Raw genomic sequence first — 23,986 nt, 5'->3', positions numbered from 1 at the left:
CCTCTCTGCACATGTATGTTTGGCCGGCCAAACATACATGCGCAGTAGGTTGTGTCCGCTGGAGAGAGCCTGCACAGGCTGCCAGTCTGCCTGGGAACGCCCAAGCTCTGAGCAGCGCGAGGATTGTCTGCAGGGCAGGCTGGGAGCCTTTGCGTGCAGCATTCCGAGGAGTGAGGAGCAGCGCAGGAGCCGCGATAAGTTTAAAAAAAAATTATTAAAATTTTTAATTACTATGCGACCTCGTCTCCCCGTCATACTCACCCTCACCCCCACCCCGCCACACCCCCACAAGCCGCGATTGGTCCCATTGAGGCCAAAACTGAGCAACTCGTACCTGCCTTTAGGAGTTGACACGCAGGGTAGTGAAGTCGAGAAGTCCAAGGCTTACTCAGGGAGGTGGTGTGAGGCAGAGACTCAGAACTCACTCTCACATCTATTAGCAATCAATAACTTCATGTTCAGCCAGAACTTTCACTCAAAAAGAAATCTTCTTTAGTCACTTAACCCAATGCTGTACACAAAACACTAGAGGGGACGACACTATGGCCCTCATGTCAGTTACGGTAAAAACCGCCTACCGCCACGGCGACGGCCGCCAAAAGACAGTCATTGTGGCTACCAGCCGACCACCATATTATGGCCGTAGCCGGAGTTCCGCCAGAAGGATGGAGGAATTCCGGCTGCAGTCATTGTGGTGGACGGCGGTAAGGTGGCGCTGCTGCCAGCAGCAGCGCCACGCCAGTAGACCGCTGCAGGATTCGGCCTGGCGGTGTTCTGCTGGCGGACGCTGCTGCTGGCTCGTCTCCTGCAGGAGGACCCCCTGAAATCAGGTAAGTCAGGTACTGCGACAGCGTTGGGGGGTGTTGTGTGGGGGGTGAGTGTGTATGTTTGCATGAATGTGGGTGTGCGTTGTGTGTGGTATGTGTGCATGTGTGGATGTGAGAGTGCGTGTATTGTGTGAATGCGTGTGTGCTTGAATGTATGTATGTCAGTGTGTGTGAATGGATGTATGCATGCGTGGGTGAATGTGGGTATCAGTGTGTGTATGCATGTGTAGGACGGTGCGTGAATGTGCATGTATGTCGGGGGTCTGGTGCGGGAGGGGTATGGTGGGGGGGACACGGGGGAGGGGTAGGTGGGTGGGATAGACCCCTATCAGTGACAGGGAAGGGATTCCCTGTCACTGATAGTGCCTACCACCACGGTTTTCTTGGCAGTAAAGAAGCCACAAAAACCATGGCGGTAGGCGGGGTCATAATCCCGCTGGTGGGACAGTGACGGCCGCCTGGCTGGAGAATGCAGTCTCCAGCCCGGCGGCTGTTACCGCCTTGGTGGATGGAGTGGTACATTGGCTGTTTGGCTCGAGTCAAACCGCCAGTGTCATATTTTAGGGAAAGGTACCGGCAAGCTGTTGGCAGTACTCTTCTCCAAAATACCGCCGTCCGCCAGGGACGTAATGAGGGCCTATGTGATGGACAGATGTCAGCGCACACTTGCACTGCAGTGGAAGTGGGGTACCACTCACTCTCCTATCCTCAGCCCCCTAAGTACAAGAATTCAGTGTGTAGTGGCCATGGTCCTTGGGAAACCGGGTCTCTGGTAAACACCTTTAAAGCACCAGCCCAGAGGTTGGTGGGAGATACAAATAAACAGGCGGGCATGGAGCTGGACAACTTGGGGTTGACGTCATAGACCGCGCCACTCTCTTTGCATGGACTATCACCTCAAAAAATAGGGTTGCAGAGAATGATGCAAACATCCCTTCAGCATTCTCAGACTCATTCCTGCAAGCATCTGATTGGTGTCTGCGGGGGGGGGTCAATATCCGACTAGTTTAAGAATTCAAGTTAAGCTCGCCCTTTGTCAATTACTTCATTCAGGTTGGGGGGGGGGGCTCTCCAAGGTATTGAATAGTGGCAAATAAGAGATTGGTTTTTAGCCTAAATGATCTGCCATATGTTTGTCCTTGTTTCCTCATCCTGGCTTCCCTCCCTTGCATCTTCCCTTTCCTGAAAGTAGATGACCCACTTCAGGCTTTGTTCTACTAAACAGAAATGTGCTCACAATTTAATCCTCCCCCCCAAAAATGGTAGCAACTTTCTAGCATATCCTGCAAAAACAGCTTGTCCGAGGAAAGATTGTTCAAAAACATAAGCTCAGAGAGAAAACCCCTTTTCCAAATAGTTACTCGCAGGAACATTAAGGCGGTGATTCTAACCGCGGCGGGTGGCGGTCGCCGCCCGCCATGCGGTTACCGCCAAATGACCGCACCGTGGTCACAAGACCGCGGCGGCCATTCTGGCTTTCCCGCTGTGCTGGCGGGCGACCGCCAAAAGGCCGCCCGCCAGCACAGCAGGAAAGACCCAGCAACAATGAAGCCGGCTCCGAATGGAGCCGGCGGAGTTGCTGGAGTGCGACGGGTGCAGTAGCACCCGTCGCGAATTTCAGTGTCTGCAAAGCAGACACTGAAATTCCTTTTGGGGCCCCCAGGGGCCCCGCGGCACCCCCTACCGCCATCCTGTTCCTGGCGGGAGACCCGCCAGGAACAGGATGGCGGTAGGGGGTGTCAGAATCCCCATGGCGGCGGAGCGCGCTCCGCCGCCATGGGGGATTCTGCTGGGCAGCGGGAAACCGGCGGGAGACCGCCGGTTTCCCGCTACTGACTGCGGCAGAACCGCCACGGTCAGAATGCCCTGCGATGCACCGCCAGCCTGTTGGCGGTGCTACCGCCGACCTCCGCCATGGCGGTAATTACCGCCAGGGTCAGAATGACCCCCTAAATGCACAATGATGCCCTATGACAGTGACCTGTGGGAAAGTTAATGCCTGTAGTATTGGAGAGGGCGGAGTTATGTTTACACCCATCTTCAACATCGCAAGGACTCTGGGGAAATCTAAACACAGACCAGGAGAATTAGAGGCTACTCAAGCAACTTTTTGTTTTATGCATCTTCATGAAAAGATGCCTTTTGTTAGGTGAACACTTTATACAATATGATCTTAAAACAAAGACTGCCCCCATACCACACCCAACACACCCGCAGCACCATCCCAATGCTGACCCAGCTGTGATCGAGAACCATCAATGTCCAAAGGTGAAGAGCATCACAAAACTTCACGCATCACCTGCACAAACACCCCAACTCCCTCCGGGCTGTGGTCAACAACCTTCAATCTTCCTAAAACAAAGGGCGCCATGAAACTGAAACCATCATACCACACAAACATCCCAGCACTGACCACTCTGTGGTCAACAACCTTCAATCTTCCTAAAACAAAGGGCGCCATGAAACTGAAACCATCATACCACACAAACATCCCAACACTGACCACTCTCTGGTCAACAACCTTCAATCTTCCTAAAACAAAGGGCGCCATGAAACTGAAACCATCATACCACACAAACATCCCAACACTGACCACTCTGTGGTCAACACCTTCAATCGCCGTTGAATAAAGGCCACTATGAACCTGGAGCTAATAACCTGTACTAATACCACTGGCCGTGCTGCGATCAAGAACCTTCAATCGTCATTGGATGAAGGCAACCATGAACCTGGAGCTAATAACCTGTACTAATACCACTGGCCGTGCTGCGATCAAGAACCTACAATCGTCATTAGATGAAGGCCACCATGAACCTGGAGCTAACACACCTGTACTAATACCACTGGCCATGCCGCGATCAAGAACCTACAATCGTCATTAAATGGAGGCGACCAGGAACCTGGAGCTAACACACCTGTACTAATACCACTGGCCGTGCTGCGATCAAGAACCTTCAATCGTCATTGGATGAAGGCGACCATGAACCTGGAGCTAATAACCTGTACTAATACCATTGGCCGTGCTGCGATCAAGAACCTACAATCGTCATTAAATGGAGGCGACCATGAACCTGGAGCTAACACACCTGTACTAATACCACTGGCCGTGCTGCGATCAAGAACCTACAATCGTCATTAGATGAAGGCCACCATGAACCTGGAGCTAACACACCTGTACTAATACCACTGGCCATGCCGCGATCAAGAACCTACAATCGTCATTAAATGGAGGCGACCATGAACCTGGAGCTAACACACCTGTACTAATACCACTGGCCGTGCTGCGATCAAGAACCTTCAATCGTCATTGGATGAAGGCGACCATGAACCTGGAGCTAATAACCTGTACTAATACCACTGGCTGTGCCGCGATCAAGAACCTACAATCGTCATTAAATGGAGGCGACCATGAACCTGGAGCTAATAACCTGTACTAATACCACTGGCCATGCCGCGATCAAGAACCTTCAATCGTCATTAAATGAAGGCGACCATGAACCTGGAGCTAATAACCTGTACTAATACCACTGGCCGTGCTGTCATCAAGAACCTTCAATCGTCATTAAATGAAGCCCATTATGAACCTGCAGCTAACACACCTGTACTAACACCTCACCACTGGGCGCGCTGCGATCAAGAACCTTCAATCGTCATTAAATGAAGGGCCCCATGAACCTGGAGCTAACACACCTGTACTAACACCCCACCACTGGGCGCGCTGCCATCAAGGACCTTCAATCCCCGTTAAATGAAGGCGACCATGAACCTGGAGCTAACACACCTGTACTAACACCCCACCACTGGCCGCGCTGCCATCAAGGACCTTCAATCCCCGTTAAATGAAGGCCACCATGAAACTGCACAAACACCCCAACAATGGTCACACTGCGACCCAGAAACGCGCCTTCCTTTAATGAACCAAGTGGCACTTGGAGTGGGTGTATTTAAAATTTCATTCCAACAGGCATGCATTTACCCGATGCCTAGACCAGTCCAGTCCCTGCCGCAGACCCAGGTTGCGGCTCCAAGTTGCGCCAAAACAGAAATTGAGCACAAGCAGTAGGGGGAAGTTTGAAGGCTGCTGGTGCACTGGCTCCACCGTGTCATACCTGCCAAAGGCAGTTATTTAATTAAACCTTTGAGAATCATGCACACGCCTTTATGGCGTGGGAGGCTGCGGAGCAATCATTTACAGAGGGAATGGAAGGCGATGCCAATCATGAGATCATTAAGCAATAAAGATTTTACACAGACTGGGAACTTGTGCACATGGAAGGGTAAAATACTGGAGCAAGAGTGCAGAAGTAGCCGTCAGCCCAGTCCTTAATTTGTGCTTGTTGTTTCCGGTGCTGAGCACCGGCACTTATTTTTGTGGGCCGGGGCTTATTCTTCTGCCTCAAGCATTTGCTGCGAGCAAAAGACACACATGGGAAAGACGGAGGAAGAGAAAAACGAAAAAGCGTCACAAAGGGAGAAAGTAGAAAGCTGCAAGAGTGAGCTGAAGGGGGCAGGGAGTGGCGGTAAGTGGATTGAAGAGACCTGAGATGGCTTCAGGATTACCATGCCTCAGTATTCCATGCTGCATATTTAAATGCAGGAGCAGCGTGTTTGATAGGATGGCTTTGGACACCGGCACCTTTTTATTTACAAATTAAGCACTGCCATTCACCATCGCACATGGTACCCACCGGGGATGCCCTCTGTCACTGGTGAGCTTTACACTGGCAATGGAGCCCCTGGCTTACGGCCTTTGGGCGCGTGTGCCTGAATGGGTCTTCGGGTCGGGGTAGCTGGCACATTGTATGCGCCGATGGCGCCCTCATATATTTGCGCAACGAGGTTAGGGGATTGAGTCAACTGATGGCTCTCCTACACCAATTTGGCAGACCATCTGGGTTATGGATAAACTGGGAGAAATCCTGCTCGTTTCCCCTAGCACCTCTATTGGAAGAGCAACAAAACCGCTTCCTTCCACTCCTCTGACGTGGGCCTATGACACTATCAAGTACTTGGGGGTCAGAATCTACCATTCAGGAAGGGTCCTTATAGATGCAGACATTGGCAGAGCCTTAATGGGCATGCGGTCCTCCCTCCAGTTTTGGACGTCACGCCCCCTTTCCCCAATGGGAAGAGTTCCCTGTCCAAAATGCTAGTGCTTCCTGGCTATTATACTTCTTCTCAGCCATTCCGGCCCTGCTCCCATGCAAAATGTTTGCCGACGTGTGTTATATGCTGATAGCGTCGATATCAGGATAGGGGTAGTAGATGGATGGCACTAGACAAATTATATACACCACTGGCAGGGGAGGATTAGGCACACCAAACTATGAGCACTGCAACATCGCCGCCCAACTTCAACGGCCTGTGCACTGGCTGCTTTCACACAACCAGACGAATTGGGGGATAGCTTTAGGGATCGCTCCCCCAACGAGCTATTGAGGTGGATGCTGAGAACTGGCCCAGACACACCGGGGGAGGGCATGAATATCTTAATGAGAGTTGCCAAGAAATGCTGGAATACATATACATCTGCGAAACACTCCCATTTCCCATATGCCCCGGGGACTGCCCTTGTGGGTGCTGCCAGGTTGTGCAGACATGCACTCTCGACCGGACACAGCCGCCGGGGAGAGGGCAGGCATCACAGACCGGGATACCTCTTTTCAGATCAGGTATTGGCCACAATTGATAGCCTGGTGGACGATTACGACCGATCTCCAGGCACCTTCCTGACATACGCAGCGCACGTGCGTTACTTAAAGCAATATTGGCACAAAGCACACGAGGAACAGGCAACGTCTGTATTACTTCAGGTGCTGTTGACTCTGGGAGGCACAGGTCGAGCTGTAACTAACATCTACAGTGCTTTATGCATAGACAAAGAACAACCCCTTCAAGCGTGAAGAACTTACTAGGACTCCACCCTCCATATAACGATAACATAGAACGATAACAGAAAAACAATGGTCACAGTGCTTTTCAGTATCGAAGATCATATTTACTAACGCCAGGCTTAAATACACACAATTCAATTACCTGCACCATACCTACCTCACTTCCAAGAGACTGGCGAGTATATACCCGGAAGCCGTGGATATATGTCCGAGATGTCAGACAAATGAAGCTGGTTTCATACATATGGTGTGGACATGCACTCACGTAGTCCCCTACTGGGAGTCAATTGCCGGGATCCTAGACGCAGTAGTGGGAGATCAACTGCACAGGGAAGGAATACATTATATACTGGGGGTTACATCCCGCACAGCACAACGTAAACCTTTTAAGAAATTCATTGAGCTGGCCTTGAGCCTGGCAAAACACCGACTAGCTATTGTAGGAGGCTGGCCTGGTGTGTGGTGGGTACCTATGGTACTTATACCTTTACCAGTTCCCGTTATCTCTTATTAGTGAAGTGTAGGCAGTGCCTAGAAGCCAGGCTCTCTAGAGGTAGCAGTGAATGAGCAGCCTAGGCTTAACTAGGAGACATGCAAAGCCCATGCAATACCACTGTAGTCACACAGCACTTACACACATGAAGGAAATCACTCAGTGTTACAAAAAAAAAAGGTACTTTACTTTGGTGACACAAATACCCAAAATACCATAAAGACTATACTCTCTTAGGAGGTAAGTAATATACAAATTATATACACTAGTATGCAGAAATGGGCATAAAAACAGTTACAAAACAGTGCAATTAGTGAAAATCACAACATTTAGAAATGGGCCGGGGGAGGAGGGGCACAAACCATATAATAAGAAAGTGGAATGTGAAAGTCAGCCCCCACCTAGGCAAGTGTAGTGTGTAGAGGGGAGCTGGGAGTACTAAAAAAACCCAAAGGTAAGAACCACAACCCACTCCAGCGACCAGGAAAGCAGGAGTAAATCACAGTGCCTTTCCTAGAACACACACAGAATCGAGAAGAATTAATCAAAACTCAGAAGAGACTTCAAGGCATGAACAGTGGATTCCTGGACCTGAAGACCTGTGGAAGAAGGGGACCAAGTCCAAGAAGCACAGAAGAGTCCAGGGTGACCAGAAGCCCCTGCTAACCCGGATGAAGGTTCAGAAGAAGAACGATTGGTGAAGAAGAAAAGTCAGCACAGCACCCAAGACGACGAGGTTGGGTTCCTGGAGGGTGCACGTGATGTTCAATGCCGGATGGAGGATTGCATTCGGGTTTGCGTTGTCGGAGTCCGCCAACAAGCCTTGGCACATGCAAAGCTCGCGGTTAGCAGAAAATGGCGCTGCCCAGGACCAGGAAGGACCAGGTGGGCTCTACCCAGGAGGGGGAGTCAGAGGGGGCCCTCAGCAACTTAGAGCGCCCACAGAAGACAAGGCAGCACACACAGGAGTCCCACAGCACGGGGACAAGAAAGTTGCAAAAGAGGCCCATGTAGCACTATGACAAAGGCTCCCACGCAGCTGCAGAAGCACTCAGGAAGCTGTGCACCGCAGGATAGAGTGCCGGGGGCCGGAGCTACAAAGTGCAGGAATGACTTGGAGGAAGGATGACAACAAGCCTTGGCAGCTACAAAAGACAGTGCACGGGTGGTACTGTCTTGCGCGGAGTTGCAAGGCCTTACCCCCACCAAAGGGGGATAGCTGGAAGAAAGGACTGTGAGGACTACTTCAGGCTACCACTCGTGATGCAGGATCCACGCAGATCAGCAGGAGAGGGGATCGACACAGCCGGTCATTGTTGCAGTTGGTGCCTGCAGAAGCAGGGGAGTGACTCCTTCACCTCAAGAGAGATTCCTTGGCTCTTCTGATGCAGGCTGAAGATGAGCTGTCCTCAGAGGATGCACGACTGGGAAACTGGCTGGAGCCAGAGATACAATGTTGCAGAAGGCATCTTGCTTCTTTGTTGCAGCTTATAGAGTTCCTGGAGGGTCCAGATGTTGTTTCTTCAGTGAGAAGTCGAAGTGGAGGACGCAGAGGATTCCTGCTGGAGTCTTGCAATCCGAATCTGAGGAACCACCCAAAAGAGAGACCCTAAATAGCCCTGAAAGGGGGATTGGTCACCTAACTAGGTAACCACCTATCAGGGGAGGGCTCTGATGTCACCTGCTGGCACTGGCCACTCAGATGGTTCCTGCCAACCTTGAATCCAAGATGGCAAAACCCAGGTACCCTCTGGAGGAGCTCTAGCACCACCCCTGGGGTGGTGATGGACAGGGGGTCACTCCCCTTTCCTTTGTCCAGTTTCACGCCAGAGCAGGGACTGGGGGTCCCTGAACGGATGTAGACTGGTTTATGCAAGGAGGGCACCAAATGTGCCCTTCAAAGCATTTCCAGTGGCCTGGGGAGGCTACCCCTCCCAAGCCTGTGACACCTATTTCCAAAGGGAGAGGGTGTAGCACCCCTCCCCCAAAGGAAATCCTTTGTTCTGCCTTCCTGGGCTCAAGCTTTTCAAGCAACAGGAGAGCAGAAACCTGTCTGTGAGGTGGCAGGAGCTGGGGCTGCCTGGAAAACATCAGATGGCTGGAATAGCAATACTGGGGGCCCTCTAAGGAGCCCCCAGAGTGCATGAAATCATACAACCAATGCTTGCAAAAGCCTTGAAGTATGATTCCAACATGTTTGATACCAAACATGCCTTTGTTTGGAGTTACCATTACGTAGCTGGACATAGGTCACTACCTATGTCCAGTACATGCACAAAATGGCGTCCCCGCACTCATGAAGTCTGAGAAAATGGTCCTGAAGTTCATGGGGGCACCTCTGCTAGTGCAGGGGTGCCCTCACACACAGGTACTTACACCCTGCCCTCTGGGCTAGGAAGGCCTGCTAAAGGGGTGACTTATAAGTGACCTGGTGCAGTGTAAATGGCAGTGAAAGGGTGCTTGCACCTTATCACGCAGGCTGTAATGGCAGTCCTGCAGAAGCCTTTGCATGGGCTCCCTATGGGTGGCAAAATATATGCTGCAACTCATAGGGATCCCCTGGAACTCCAGTGCCATGGGTACCTAAGTACCATATAGTAGGGCTTATAAGGGGGCACCAGTATGCCAATTGTGGGTGAAATACAGAGTTTTGGGAGAGAGAGCACATTCACTGGGGTCCTGGTTAGCAGGATCCCAGTGAACACAGTCAAACACACTGACAGCAGGCTGAAAGTGGGGGTAACTATGCCAAGAAAGAGGGTACTTTCCTACAGCCATGAGCTGGAAATCAACCACATCTCCACCTATCACACTGTGGCTATCTGACTTGCACTCAGGGATACCCGCAGAATAGCAGGCGGCACATACAGCTAGTACATGCGGCAACCCCCTGACCATGCCACCAGACTGGCAGAGATCCTTGGAGGGGGTCGAAAGGCACTTTGCCGAGCAGGTAACCTAAACAGGCACACTCTACCTGAAACAGTACGGGCCAAATAGACTAGGTCAGTGGTTCCCAACCTTTTGACTTCTGTGGACCCCAATTTTATCAATACTGGAGCCCGAGGACCCCCACTGAATCATTATTGGAACACGGGGACCCCTGAGGAGTCATTACTGATAGCTGGGACCTAATATTATTAAATGTTTTAAGCAGCCGCGGACCCCCTGAGGAGGCTTCGCGGACCCCCAGGGGTCCCCGGCCCACAGGTTGGGAACCACTGGACTAGGTGCATCACAACTTACCACTTGGTAAAAACTCCCTACCTCCGTGAACCGACAACACCGGGTAGTGTAAATTGAACGAGCGGAGCCCCGCTCGTCCTCATGGTCATTTGGCCATATACAGATAATGGGGCTCAATATACCCGGATGCGACACCTCTCTCACCACCCCGCACCATAGCATAATCTATAAACTATTATGCACATACTTCATAGCTTAAGGATGTAATTTTTTATTGTAAAGGTTGACAAGGGTAATATATATATATATATAAGATTGCAGGATATAGTTCTGTTGCAAGTGTCATTACGCTGTGAATATATAACATAGGTGCCATAGGCGTGATGTGTAACACTATCCTTCCAATTAACAATAGAATTGTAAACCAGACCGAAATGTATTCAATTACGCCATCTGCAACAAATATTACTTATCGTACTGTGTACCCTTCTTGTTTCTTAACCCAATAAAGACATTTTTTTTTTTTTTAAATAAACAGGGGACAAAAATGAAAAAGAAATGTCAAACTTTATATCTTTTCAACAGTAAAGTGTGCATGTGTTCCATTCACTATAGAAGAATTTCACTTCTAAATATGTCATTTCCAGGTTTTTGCTGTAATATGTCTCTGCTGTCATGCCTCTGTTTCTGGTGGTGGGGTCCACTTTGCCCTTAAGATTTTATTTAGAAATAGAAACACATCCCTAATGCTTGTAGAGTGGAAGTATACATTAGTGGTTTTAGCAGGAGGAACAGCAGCCTTTGAAAAATGCTAAAAACATTTTAGGTATTTAGAGTTGAGCAATCTATGGAGTCCGCGCCTGGCCAGGAGACCATCCCTAGGTACCTGTATTTGAGGAGGCGGGCAACCCCTCAGGGGAAGCCTCTGATAGGCAGGTCTGTCACCCGGCCACCCACATGCAAGCCCCAGAAGTGTGAGCTTAAGGTTTCTGGCATATACACAAAAGACTCAATTACTAGCCTTGTGTCTACACGCAAACTCACTAATTGCGCTAGCACACCCTGAGTGGTAGGTACACAGAATTAAGGGCCAGATGTACCAAAAAGTTTTGCCCATTCTGTGTCTATGGGAAAATGTGTTCGTACATATGGCCCTAAATTCCATCCACAGTACTGAACCAGCATTCTCATGCCAGAAGCATCTGTCAGTGTGTCTTCAGTAAAAGCTCACGCCCACCGGCTCCACAGGTATCGTGGGTGTCCGGCGCAAGTCCAGGGGGGCCCGATCCATGCATTATTTCCACATGCGCATGAGATCCATTTAGATTCACTGTGTGTAAGATACCCTGGGTGTGTAGTGTGCTTGTTTGGATGCTTTTCAGGAACAAGCACTGTAAAAGCCAATAGGCATGGGGTTGCATTAAAGGGACCTACGTTGTCTGCGGATGTGCTCCTTGTGAAAGGACAATAATGCTGCCAGTCACACTGAAGTCAGCCAATGGCTGTAATGGGCTGACCCATTGCCCTGTAGTGAGCACAAGAAAAAAGTTAATGATACAACAACAGACCAATGGATGAACAGATTTGGTGAAAGCCCCTGTAAGTATGTATAAATATAACATTTTAGTGAAATCAAAAAGTTCTGGCTAACACTGGACCCAACAAAATCCAGGTCTTCTTACAAAATACTGAAAGAATCTGTCATGAACCAGGCCCTCTTTGAAATGGTCCGGGCTTTGTGTACCACATCACACGGAAGGGTTATTCAAGTTTTCTTTACCTCATTTTCCATGGGCCACTTATAAAAACCACCGGCCTTTTGTGACTGGTGTTTTTAAGACAAACCGCACTAGAGCTCCTCCGTCAGCCCGGTCTTTATTTACGCCACACCAAGGCTCTCAGTGACAAAACCACCACAACATGCAGTGCCAGAGCTGTGGGAGTTTTCAACTTTAATTTGAAGTTGGACAAAGACAGCAAACATCACGTTTCGCACTTTATAAAGTATGAGGAGTGTTTATTTTCCTTAGGTCAGACATCAGCCCTTTTGATTTTAGTAAAGAGGAATATATATAAGGGATAAAGTACCCCCTGCCGTACATTATAAGGATATTGCAAGTCAAAGATGAGTTCCATGACCATATGGAGGAACAAGGCCAAAGCTCTGCTTGAGGCCTACTTTGAACCCCCCCCAAGCAAAAAGCAATCAATGCCTTCATGAGGCTTTTGCCCTCCATTGTTGCCACCTCCACCCCCCGGCCCCCCACTGCAGAGGAGCCGGGCGGACAGAGAAGACCCTGCCTGAGGCTGTGCAAGAGCTGGGAGAGGGATGTTATCACAATGAACCCCCACACTGGAGCACCCTGATGGCCTTCCATCTGACATGATGTGCCCACTCCTGGGGGATAGTGGGGGGGGGGATTCCAACAGTCTGCACTAGGAGGACTGGACTCTGAAAGTCTGCCTGCAGCTGATCTCAGCAAATCACTTGTGTCATGTGAGGACTTGTAACAATAGTGAAAAATTCACAACTGTGATCAGCGACACCGTTGTATAAGCCCCAGCTAACTATGGTGCAAGCAGTCCTTCTGATGTGCTCAGCCTCACTGCCTTGCTTGGCTATAATAATCGAAAATTCCAAGGTAACTTGCTAAGTTCTTTAAAATTTACATTTTTGTATCGTTTTGAACATCGAGGGTGCTCGGTCGGACAGGTCCCCACTGCACCTGCAATGGTTTTGCAGAATACGTTTCGGCCATGTGATGTCTTTTGGTGCCTGGGTAGGGAAAACCTATAAACGTGTTCTATGTGTATAACTGCATTTTAGCATTTACACATACTGGGTGCACTGGCCATCTCTTGTAGCCGAATTCTGAGACTCACAGTCTATTTGATTTTTGTTTTTATAGACTTGTTTCGATTCAGGTGCACTTGAGACCAGACTTTTCTTAAACATTTTCTTTGTGCATTGGGTGGGAGGTGCCTGTGCTCGCTGAAGACAGGGATGTGGGTTGGATCTGTGTCCACACGATGACCTCAGGCGCTAAAGGTAAGGAGATGCTCTCCAAGGGGGAACTGGTGAGGAAATATGCTCAGCATCTGACCAGTCAATCAAGTTAGGCAGCATTAACCTGTTGGAAGTAATTGAAGAATCGTGAGGTCTGAGGAGGTGCACTCTTGTTATGTAAGAAGACTCGAGATTGTCATCTGGGCAGGTGACAATTGGGCGAACTGGTTTGGGTACCTTTAAGGAACACCTCAGGAGACCGAAGTGTGAATGCAATCAACGGTACAGAGCTCATGGCAGTATAGAAGTGCTGAAACGAGGAGGACTGCCAGGACCCTAGCACAGACCCCAGAGGATGAATGAATGAGAGGATTATCCTCCCACAGCAGAGCCTCAAAGCCGGTCCCAGGATGCTTGTTTCTGGTCCAGGGAGGACTTGGCCTGGCAGCTCGAGCTGGACTCTTCCCATGGGGAGCAAGGTCGAGACTGACCTGCATGAGGCTGGGTCCAAACTTATGGATTAAACCCAGATTTGTGACTCGGGGTGAATGTTTGATTTGTTCAGCATTCCGTCCATCATTTGTTCTTTTTGCTTTTGAGAGCCTCGACAGGCTGTTTGTGACCAGAGGATTTAGAAAGCAAGGGGTGGGGAGCAGCGTAAGGAATAGCATGCACAGAGTCCAAGGGTTCCCCTTAGAGGTAAGATAGTGGCAAAAAGAGATAATACTAATGCTCTATTTTGTGGTAGTGTGGTCGAGCAGTAGGCTTATCCAAGGAGTAGTGTTAAGCATTTGTTGTACATACACATAGACAATAAATGAGGTACACACACTCAGAGACAAATCCAGCCAATAGGTTTTTATATAGAAAAATATCTTTTCTTAGTTTATTTTAAGAACCACAGGTTCAAATTCTACATGTAATATCTCATTCGAAAGGTATTGCAGGTAAGTACTTTAGGAACTTCAAATCATCAAAATTGCATGTATACTTTTCAAGTTATTCACAAATAGCTGTTTTAAAAGTGGACACAGTGCAATTTTCACAGTTCCTAGGGGAGGTAAGTATTTGTTAGGTTAACCAGGTAAGTAAGACACTTACAGGGCTTAGTTCTTGGTCCAAGGTAGCCCACCGTTGGGGGTTCAGAGCAACCCCAAAGTCACCACACCAGCAGCTCAGGGCCGGTCAGGTGCAGAGTTCAAAGTGGTGCCCAAAACACATAGGCTAGAATGGAGAGAAGGGGGTGCCCCGGTTCCGGTCTGCTTGCAGGTAAGTACCCGCGTCTTCGGAGGGCAGACCAGGGGGGTTTTGTAGGGCACCGGGGGGGACACAAGTCCACACAGAAATTTCACCCTCAGCAGCGCGGGGGCGGCCGGGTGCAGTGTAGGAACAGGCGTCGGGTTCGCAATGTTAGTCTATGAGAGATCTCGGGATCTCTTCAGCGCTGCAGGCAGGCAAGGGGGGGGATTCCTCGGGGAAACCTCCACTTGGGTAAGGGAGAGGGACTCCTGGGGGTCACTTCTCCAGTGAAAGTCCGGTCCTTCAGGTCCTGGGGGCTGCGGGTGCAGGGTCTCTCCCAGGCGTCGGGACTTTAGGTTCAAAGAGTCGCGGTCAGGGGAAGCCTCGGGATTCCCTCTGCAGGCGGCGCTGTGGGGACTCAGGGGGGACAGGTTTTGGTACTCACAGTATCAGAGTAGTCCTGGGGTCCCTCCTGAGGTGTTGGATCGCCACCAGCCGAGTCGGGGTCGCCGGGTGCAGTGTTGCAAGTCTCACGCTTCTTGCGGGGAGCTTGCAGGGTTCTTTAAAGCTGCTAGAAACAAAGTTGCAGCTTTTCTTGGAGCAGGTCCGCTGTCCTCGGGAGTTTCTTGTCTTTTCGAAGCAGGGGCAGTCCTCAGAGGATGTCGAGGTCGCTGGTCCCTTTGGAAGGCGTCGCTGGAGCAGGATCTTTGGAAGGCAGGAGACAGGCCGGTGAGTTTCTGGAGCCCAGGCAGTTGTCGTCTTCTGGTCTTCCTCTGCAGGGGTTTTCAGCTAGGCAGTCCTTCTTCTTGTAGTTGCAGGAATCTAATTTTCTAGGGTTCAGGGTAGCCCTTAAATACTAAATTTAAGGGCGTGTTTAGGTCTGGGGGGTTAGTAGCCAATGGCTACTAGCCCTGAGGGTGGGTACACCCTCTTTGTGCCTCCTCCCAAGGGGAGGGGGTCACAATCCTAACCCTATTGGGGGAATCCTCCATCTGCAAGATGGAGGATTTCTAAAAGTCAGAGTCACCTCAGCTCAGGACACCTTAGGGGCTGTCCTGACTGGCCAGTGACTCCTCCTTGTTGCTTTCTTTGTTCCCTCCAGCCTTGCCGCCAAAAGTGGGGGCCGTGGCCGGAGGGGGCGGGCAACTCCACTAAGCTGGAGTGCCCTGCTGGGCTGTGACAAAGGGGTGAGCCTTTGAGGCTCACCGCCAGGTGTCACAGCTCCTGCCTGGGGGAGGTGTTAGCATCTCCACCCAGTGCAGGCTTTGTTACTGGCCTCAGAGTGACAAAGGCACTCTCCCCATGGGGCCAGCAACATGTCTCTGGTGTGGCAGGCTGCTGGAACTAGTCAGCCTACACAGACAGTCGGTTAAGTTTCAGGGGGCACCTCTAAGGTGCCCTCTGTGGTGTATTTTACAATAAAATGTACACTGGCATCAGTGTGCATTTATTGTGCTGAGAAGTTTGATACCAAACTTCCCAGTTTTCAGTGTAGCCATTATGGTGCTGTGGAGTTCGTGTTTGACAGACTCCCAGACCATATACTCTTATGGCTACCCTGCACTTACACTGTCTAAGGTTTTGTTTAGACACTGTAGGGGTACCATGCTCATGCACTGGTACCCTCACCTATGGTATAGTGCACCCTGCCTTAGGGCTGTAAGGCCTGCTAGAGGGGTGTCTTACCTATACTGCATAGGCAGTGAGAGGCTGGCATGGCACCCTGAGGGGAGTGCCATGTCGACTTACTCGTTTTGTCCTCACTAGCACACACAAGCTGGCAAGCAGAGTGTCTGTGCTGAGTGAGAGGTCTCCAGGGTGGCATAAGACATGCTGCAGCCCTTAGAGACCTTCCTTGGCATCAGGGCCCTTGGTACTAGAAGTACCAGTTACAAGGGACTTATCTGGATGCCAGGGTCTGCCAATTGTGGATACAAAAGTACAGGTTAGGGAAAGAACACTGGTGCTGGGGCCTGGTTAGCAGGCCTCAGCACACTTTCAATTGTAAACATAGCATCAGCAAAGGCAAAAAGTCAGGGGGCAACCATGCCAAGGAGGCATTTCCTTACACAACCCCCCCCCAAACGAAAGAGGATGAGACTAACCTTTCCCAAGAGAGTCTTCATTTTCTAAGTGGAAGAACCTGGAAAGGCCATCTGCATTGGCATGGGCAGTCCCAGGTCTGTGTTCCACTATAAAGTCCATTCCCTGTAGGGAGATGGACCACCTCAACAGTTTAGGATTTTCACCTTTCATTTGCATCAGCCATTTGAGAGGTCTGTGGTCAGTTTGAACTAGGAAGTGAGTCCCAAAGAGGTATGGTCTCAGCTTCTTCAGGGACCAAACCACAGCAAAGGCCTCCCTCTCAATGGCACTCCAACGCTGCTCCCTGGGGAGTAACCTCCTGCTAATGAAAGCAACAGGCTGGTCAAGGCCATCATCATTTGTTTGGGACAAAACTGCCCCTATCCCATGTTCAGAGGCATCAGTCTGCACAATGAACTGCTTAGAATAATCTGGAGCTTTTAGAACTGGTGCTGAGCACATTGCCTGTTTCAGGGTGTCAAAGGCCTGTTGGCATTCCACAGTCCAGTTCACTTTCTTGGGCATTTTCTTGGAGGTGAGTTCAGTGAGGGCTGTCACAATGGATCCATATCCCTTCACAAACCTCCTGTAATACCCAGTCAAGCCAAGGAATGCCCTGACTTGAGTCTGGGTTTTTGGAGCTACCCAGTCCAGAATAGTCTGGATCTTGGGTTGGAGTGGCTGAACTTGGCCTCCACCTACAAGGTGGCCCAAGTAAACCACAGTTCCCTGCACTATCTGGCATTTGGATGCCTTGATAGAGAGGCCTGCAGATTGCAGAGCCTTCAAAACCTTCTTCAGGTGGACCAGGTGATCCTGCCAGGTGGAGCTAAAGACAGCAATATCATCAAGATAAGCTGTGCTAAAGGACTCCAAGCCAGCAAGGACTTGATTCACCAACCTTTGGAAGGTGGCAGGGGCATTCTTTAAACCAAAGGGCATAACAGTAAACTGATAATGCCCATCAGGTGTGGAGAATGCTGTCTTTTCTTTTGCTCCAGGTGCCATTTTTATTTGCCAGTACCCTGCTGTCAAGTCAAAGGTACTTAGAAATTTGGCAGCACCTAATTTATCAATGAGCTCATCAGCTCTTGGAATTGGATGGGCATCTGTCTTGGTGACAGAATTGAGCCCTCTGTAGTCCACACAAAACCTCATCTCTTTCTTTCCATCTTTGGTGTGAGGTTTGGGGACTAAGACCACTGGGCTAGCCCAGGGGCTGTCAGAGCGCTCAATTACTCCCAATTCCAGCATCTTGTGGACTTCCACCTTGATGCTTTCCTTAACATGGTCAGACTGTCTAAAGATTTTGTTCTTGACAGGCATGCTGTCTCCTGTGTCCACATCATGGGTACACAGGTGTGTCTGACCAGGGGTTAAGGAGAAGAGTTCAGGAAACTGTTGTAGGACTCTCCTACAATCAGCTTGCTGTTGGCCAGAGAGGGTGTCTGAGTAGATCACTCCATCTACTGTGCCATCTTTTGGGTCTGATGACAGAAGATCAGGGAGAGGTTCACTCTCTGCCTCCTGATCCTCATCTGTTACCATCAACAGATTCACATCAGCCCTGTCATGGAAGAGCTTAAGGCGGTTCACATGGATCACCCTCTTGGGGCTCCTGCTTGTGCCCAGGTCCACCAGGTAGGTGACCTGACTCTTCCTTTCTAGTACTGGGTAAGGGCCACTCCATTTGTCCTGGAGTGCCCTGGGAGCCACAGGCTCCAGAACCCAGACTTTCTGCCCTGGTTGGAACTCAACCAGTGCAGCCTTTTGGTCATACCAAAACTTCTGGAGCTGTTGGCTGGCCTCAAGGTTTTTGGTTGCCTTTTCCATGTACTCTGCCATTCTAGAGCGAAGGCCAAGTACATAGTCCACTATGTCCTGTTTAGGCTCATGGAGAGGTCTCTCCCAGCCTTCTTTAACAAGGGCAAGTGGTCCCCTTACAGGATGACCAAACAGAAGTTCAAAGGGTGAGAATCGTACTCCCTTCTGTGGCACCTCTCTGTAAGCGAAAAGCAGACATGGCAAGAGGACATCCCATCTCCTTTTGAGTTTTTCTGGGAGCCCCATGATCATGCCTTTTAATGTCTTGTTGAATCTCTCAACCAAGCCATTAGTTTGTGGATGGTATGGTGTAGTGAATTTATAAGTCACTCCACACTCATTCCACATGTGCTTTAGGTATGCTGACATGAAGTTGGTACCTCTGTCAGACACCACCTCCTTAGGGAAACCCACTCTGGTAAAGATACCAATGAGGGCCTTGGCTACTGCAGGGGCAGTAGTCGACCTAAGGGGAATAGCTTCAGGATACCTGGTAGCATGATCCACTACTACCAGGATATACATATTTCCTGAGGCTGTGGGAGGTTCTAGTGGACCAACTATGTTCACACCCACTCTTTCAAAGGGCACCCCCACCACTGGAAGTGGAATGAGGGGGGCCTTTGGATGCCCACCTGTCTTACCACTGGCTTGACAGGTGGGGCAGGAGAGGCAAAACTCCTTAACCATGTTGGACATATTGGGCCAGTAGAAGTGGTTGACTAACCTCTCCCACGTCTTGGTTTGTCCCAAATGTCCAGCAAGGGGAATGTCATGGGCCAATGTTAGGATGAACTTCCTGAACAGCTGAGGCACTACCACTCTCCTAGTGGCACCAGGTTTGGGGTCTCTGGCCTCAGTGTACAGGAGTCCATCTTCCCAATAGACCCTATGCGTTCCATTTTTCTTGCCTTTGGACTCTTCAGCAGCTTGCTGCCTAAGGCCTTCAAGAGAGGGACAGGTTTCTTGTCCCTTACACAGCTCCTCCCTTGAGGGTCCCCCTGGGCCTAAGAGCTCAACCTGATAAGGTTCAAGCTCCAAAGGCTCAGTTCCCTCAGAGGGCAGAACTTCTTCCTGAGAAGAGAGGTTCCCTTTCTTTTGCTGTGTTGCAGTTGGTTTCCCAACTGACTTTCCTTTCCTCTTGGTAGGCTGGGCCATTCTTCCAGACTCCAGCTCTACTTGTTCACCCTGTGCCTTGCATTGTGCTCTTGTTTTCACACACACCAGTTCAGGGATACCCAGCATTGCTGCATGGGTTTTTAGTTCTACCTCAGCCCATGCTGAGGACTCCAGGTCATTTCCAAGCAGACAGTCCACTGGGATATTTGAGGAGACCACCACCTGTTTCAGGCCATTGACCCCTCCCCATTCTAAAGTAACCATTGCCATGGGATGTACTTTTCTCTGATTGTCAGCGTTGGTGACTGTGTAAGTTTTTCCAGTCAGGTATTGGCCAGGGGAAACCAGTTTCTCTGTCACCATGGTGACACTGGCACCTGTATCCCTCAGGCCCTCTATTCTAGTCCCATTAATTAAGAGTTGCTGTCTGTATTTTTGCATGTTAGGCGGCCAGACAGCTAGTGTGGCTAAATCCACCCCACCCTCAGAAACTAGAATAGCTTCAGTGTGGACCCTGATTTGCTCTGGGCACACTGTTGATCCCACTTGGAGACTAGCCATACCAGTGTTACCTGGATGGGAGTTTGGAGTGGAACCTTTCTTGGGACAGGCCTTGTCTCCAGTTTGGTGTCCATGCTGTTTACAGCTATGACACCAGGCCTTTTTGGGATCAAAGTTTTTACCCTTGTACCCATTGTTTTGTGAAGAGGCTCTGGGCCCACCCTCCTGTGCAGGTTTTTGGGGGCCTGTAGAAGACTCTTTACTATTTTTAGTTTTGGTTGTCTCATCACCCTTCCCCTGGGGAGTCTTTGTGACCCCTTTCTTTTGGTCACCCCCTGTTGAAGTCTTGGACACCCTTGTCTTGACCCAATGGTCCGCCTTCTTTCCCAATTCTTGGGGAGAAATTGGTCCTAGGTCTACCAGATGCTGATGCAGTTTATCATTGAAACAATTACTTAACAGGTGTTCTTTCACAAATAGATTGTACAGCCCATCATAATTACTTACACCACTGCCTTGAATCCAACCATCTAGTGTTTTCACTGAGTAGTCAACAAAGTCAACCCAGGTCTGGCTCGAGGATTTTTGAGCCCCCCTGAACCTAATCCTGTACTCCTCAGTGGAGAATCCAAAGCCCTCAATCAGGGTACCCTTCATGAGGTCATAAGATTCTGCATCTTTTCCAGAGAGTGTGAGGAGTCTATCCCTACACTTTCCAGTGAACATTTCCCAAAGGAGAGCACCCCAGTGAGATCTGTTCACTTTTCGGGTTACACAAGCCCTCTCAAAAGCTGTGAACCACTTGGTGATGTCATCACCATCTTCAAATTTTGTCACAATCCCTTTGGGGATTTTTAACATGTCAGGAGAATCTCTGACCCTATTTATATTGCTGCCACCATTGATGGGTCCTAGGCCCATCTCTTGTCTTTCCCTTTCTATGGCTAGGAGCTGTCTCTCTAAAGCCAATCTTTTGGCCATCCTGGCTAACAGGAGGTCATCTTCACTGAGAGCATCCTCAGTGATTTCAGAAATGTGGGACCCTCCTGTGAGGGACTCACTATTTCTGACTAACACAGTTGGAGACAGGACTTGAGGGGTCCTGTTCTCCCTATTTAGGACTGGAGGAGGGACATTGGCCTCCAAGTCACTAATTTCTTCCTCTGTGATGTCATCATCAGAGGGGTTGGCTTTTTCAAACTCTGCCAACAGCTCCTGGAGCTGAATTTTGGTAGGTCTGGAGCCAATGGTTATTTTTTTGATATTACAGAGAGACCTTAGCTCCCTCATCTTAAGATGGAGGTAAGGTGTGGTGTCGAGTTCCACCACCTGCATCTCTGTATCAGACATTATTCTGCTAAGAGTTGGAATACTTTTTAAAGAATCTAAAACTGTTTCTAGAATCTAATTTCAAACTTTTAACAAACTTTTAAACTCTAAAAGACAATGCTAAACAGGGACTTAACACACAAGGCCCTAGCAGGACTTTTAAGAATTTAGAAAAATTTCAAATTGCAAAAATGAATTTCTAATGACAATTTTGGAATTTGTCGTGTGATCAGGTATTGGCTGAGTAGTCCAGCAAATGCAAAGTCTTGTATCCCACCGCTGCCACCAATGTAGGAAGTTGGCTCTGTATGTGCTATTTCAAAGTAAGGAATAGCATGCACAGAGTCCAAGGGTTCCCCTTAGAGGTAAGATAGTGGCAAAAAGAGATAATACTAATGCTCTATTTTGTGGTAGTGTGGTCGAGCAGTAGGCTTATCCAAGGAGTAGTGTTAAGCATTTGTTGTACATACACATAGACAATAAATGAGGTACACACACTCAGAGACAAATCCAGCCAATAGGTTTTTATATAGAAAAATATCTTTTCTTAGTTTATTTTAAGAACCACAGGTTCAAATTCTACATGTAATATCTCATTCGAAAGGTATTGCAGGTAAGTACTTTAGGAACTTCAAATCATCAAAATTGCATGTATACTTTTCAAGTTATTCACAAATAGCTGTTTTAAAAGTGGACACAGTGCAATTTTCACAGTTCCTAGGGGAGGTAAGTATTTGTTAGGTTAACCAGGTAAGTAAGACACTTACAGGGCTTAGTTCTTGGTCCAAGGTAGCCCACCGTTGGGGGTTCAGAGCAACCCCAAAGTCACCACACCAGCAGCTCAGGGCCGGTCAGGTGCAGAGTTCAAAGTGGTGCCCAAAACACATAGGCTAGAATGGAGAGAAGGGGGTGCCCCGGTTCCGGTCTGCTTGCAAGTAAGTACCCGCGTCTTCGGAGGGCAGACCAGGGGGGTTTTGTAGGGCACCGGGGGGGACACAAGTCCACACAGAAATTTCACCCTCAGCAGCGCGGGGGCGGCCGGGTGCAGTGTAGGAACAGGCGTCGGGTTCGCAATGTTAGTCTATGAGAGATCTCGGGATCTCTTCAGCGCTGCAGGCAGGCAAGGGGGGGATTCCTCGGGGAAACCTCCACTTGGGTAAGGGAGAGGGACTCCTGGGGGTCACTTCTCCAGTGAAAGTCCGGTCCTTCAGGTCCTGGGGGCTGCGGGTGCAGGGTCTCTCCCAGGCGTCGGGACTTTAGGTTCAAAGAGTCGCGGTCAGGGGAAGCCTCGGGATTCCCTCTGCAGGCGGCGCTGTGGGGACTCAGGGGGGACAGGTTTTGGTACTCACAGTATCAGAGTAGTCCTGGGGTCCCTCCTGAGGTGTTGGATCGCCACCAGCCGAGTCGGGGTCGCCGGGTGCAGTGTTGCAAGTCTCACGCTTCTTGCGGGGAGCTTGCAGGGTTCTTTAAAGCTGCTAGAAACAAAGTTGCAGCTTTTCTTGGAGCAGGTCCGCTGTCCTCGGGAGTTTCTTGTCTTTTCGAAGCAGGGGCAGTCCTCAGAGGATGTCGAGGTCGCTGGTCCCTTTGGAAGGCGTCGCTGGAGCAGGATCTTTGGAAGGCAGGAGACAGGCCGGTGAGTTTCTGGAGCCCAGGCAGTTGTCGTCTTCTGGTCTTCCTCTGCAGGGGTTTTCAGCTAGGCAGTCCTTCTTCTTGTAGTTGCAGGAATCTAATTTTCTAGGGTTCAGGGTAGCCCTTAAATACTAAATTTAAGGGCGTGTTTAGGTCTGGGGGGTTAGTAGCCAATGGCTACTAGCCCTGAGGGTGGGTACACCCTCTTTGTGCCTCCTCCCAAGGGGAGGGGGTCACAATCCTAACCCTATTGGGGGAATCCTCCATCTGCAAGATGGAGGATTTCTAAAAGTCAGAGTCACCTCAGCTCAGGACACCTTAGGGGCTGTCCTGACTGGCCAGTGACTCCTCCTTGTTGCTTTCTTTGTTCCCTCCAGCCTTGCCGCCAAAAGTGGGGGCCGTGGCCGGAGGGGGCGGGCAACTCCACTAAGCTGGAGTGCCCTGCTGGGCTGTGACAAAGGGGTGAGCCTTTGAGGCTCACCGCCAGGTGTCACAGCTCCTGCCTGGGGGAGGTGTTAGCATCTCCACCCAGTGCAGGCTTTGTTACTGGCCTCAGAGTGACAAAGGCACTCTCCCCATGGGGCCAGCAACATGTCTCTGGTGTGGCAGGCTGCTGGAACTAGTCAGCCTACACAGACAGTCGGTTAAGTTTCAGGGGGCACCTCTAAGGTGCCCTCTGTGGTGTATTTTACAATAAAATGTACACTGGCATCAGTGTGCATTTATTGTGCTGAGAAGTTTGATACCAAACTTCCCAGTTTTCAGTGTAGCCATTATGGTGCTGTGGAGTTCGTGTTTGACAGACTCCCAGACCATATACTCTTATGGCTACCCTGCACTTACACTGTCTAAG

General features: G+C 49.8%; 1 protein-coding gene across 3 annotated transcripts in view; it reads right to left on the bottom strand.

The window, feature by feature from the left end:
• The window catches only part of B3GNT3 (UDP-GlcNAc:betaGal beta-1,3-N-acetylglucosaminyltransferase 3), a 140,395-nt gene that overhangs the window by 33,706 nt on the left and 82,703 nt on the right, over positions 1 to 23,986 (bottom strand). The gene's annotated exons all lie outside the window — the stretch shown is intronic.

This window comes from Pleurodeles waltl, chromosome 12 (genome assembly GCF_031143425.1).
Source record: "Pleurodeles waltl isolate 20211129_DDA chromosome 12, aPleWal1.hap1.20221129, whole genome shotgun sequence".
Taxonomy (NCBI): domain Eukaryota; kingdom Metazoa; phylum Chordata; class Amphibia; order Caudata; family Salamandridae; genus Pleurodeles; species Pleurodeles waltl.
This window is presented reverse-complemented; position numbering and strand designations above follow the sequence as displayed.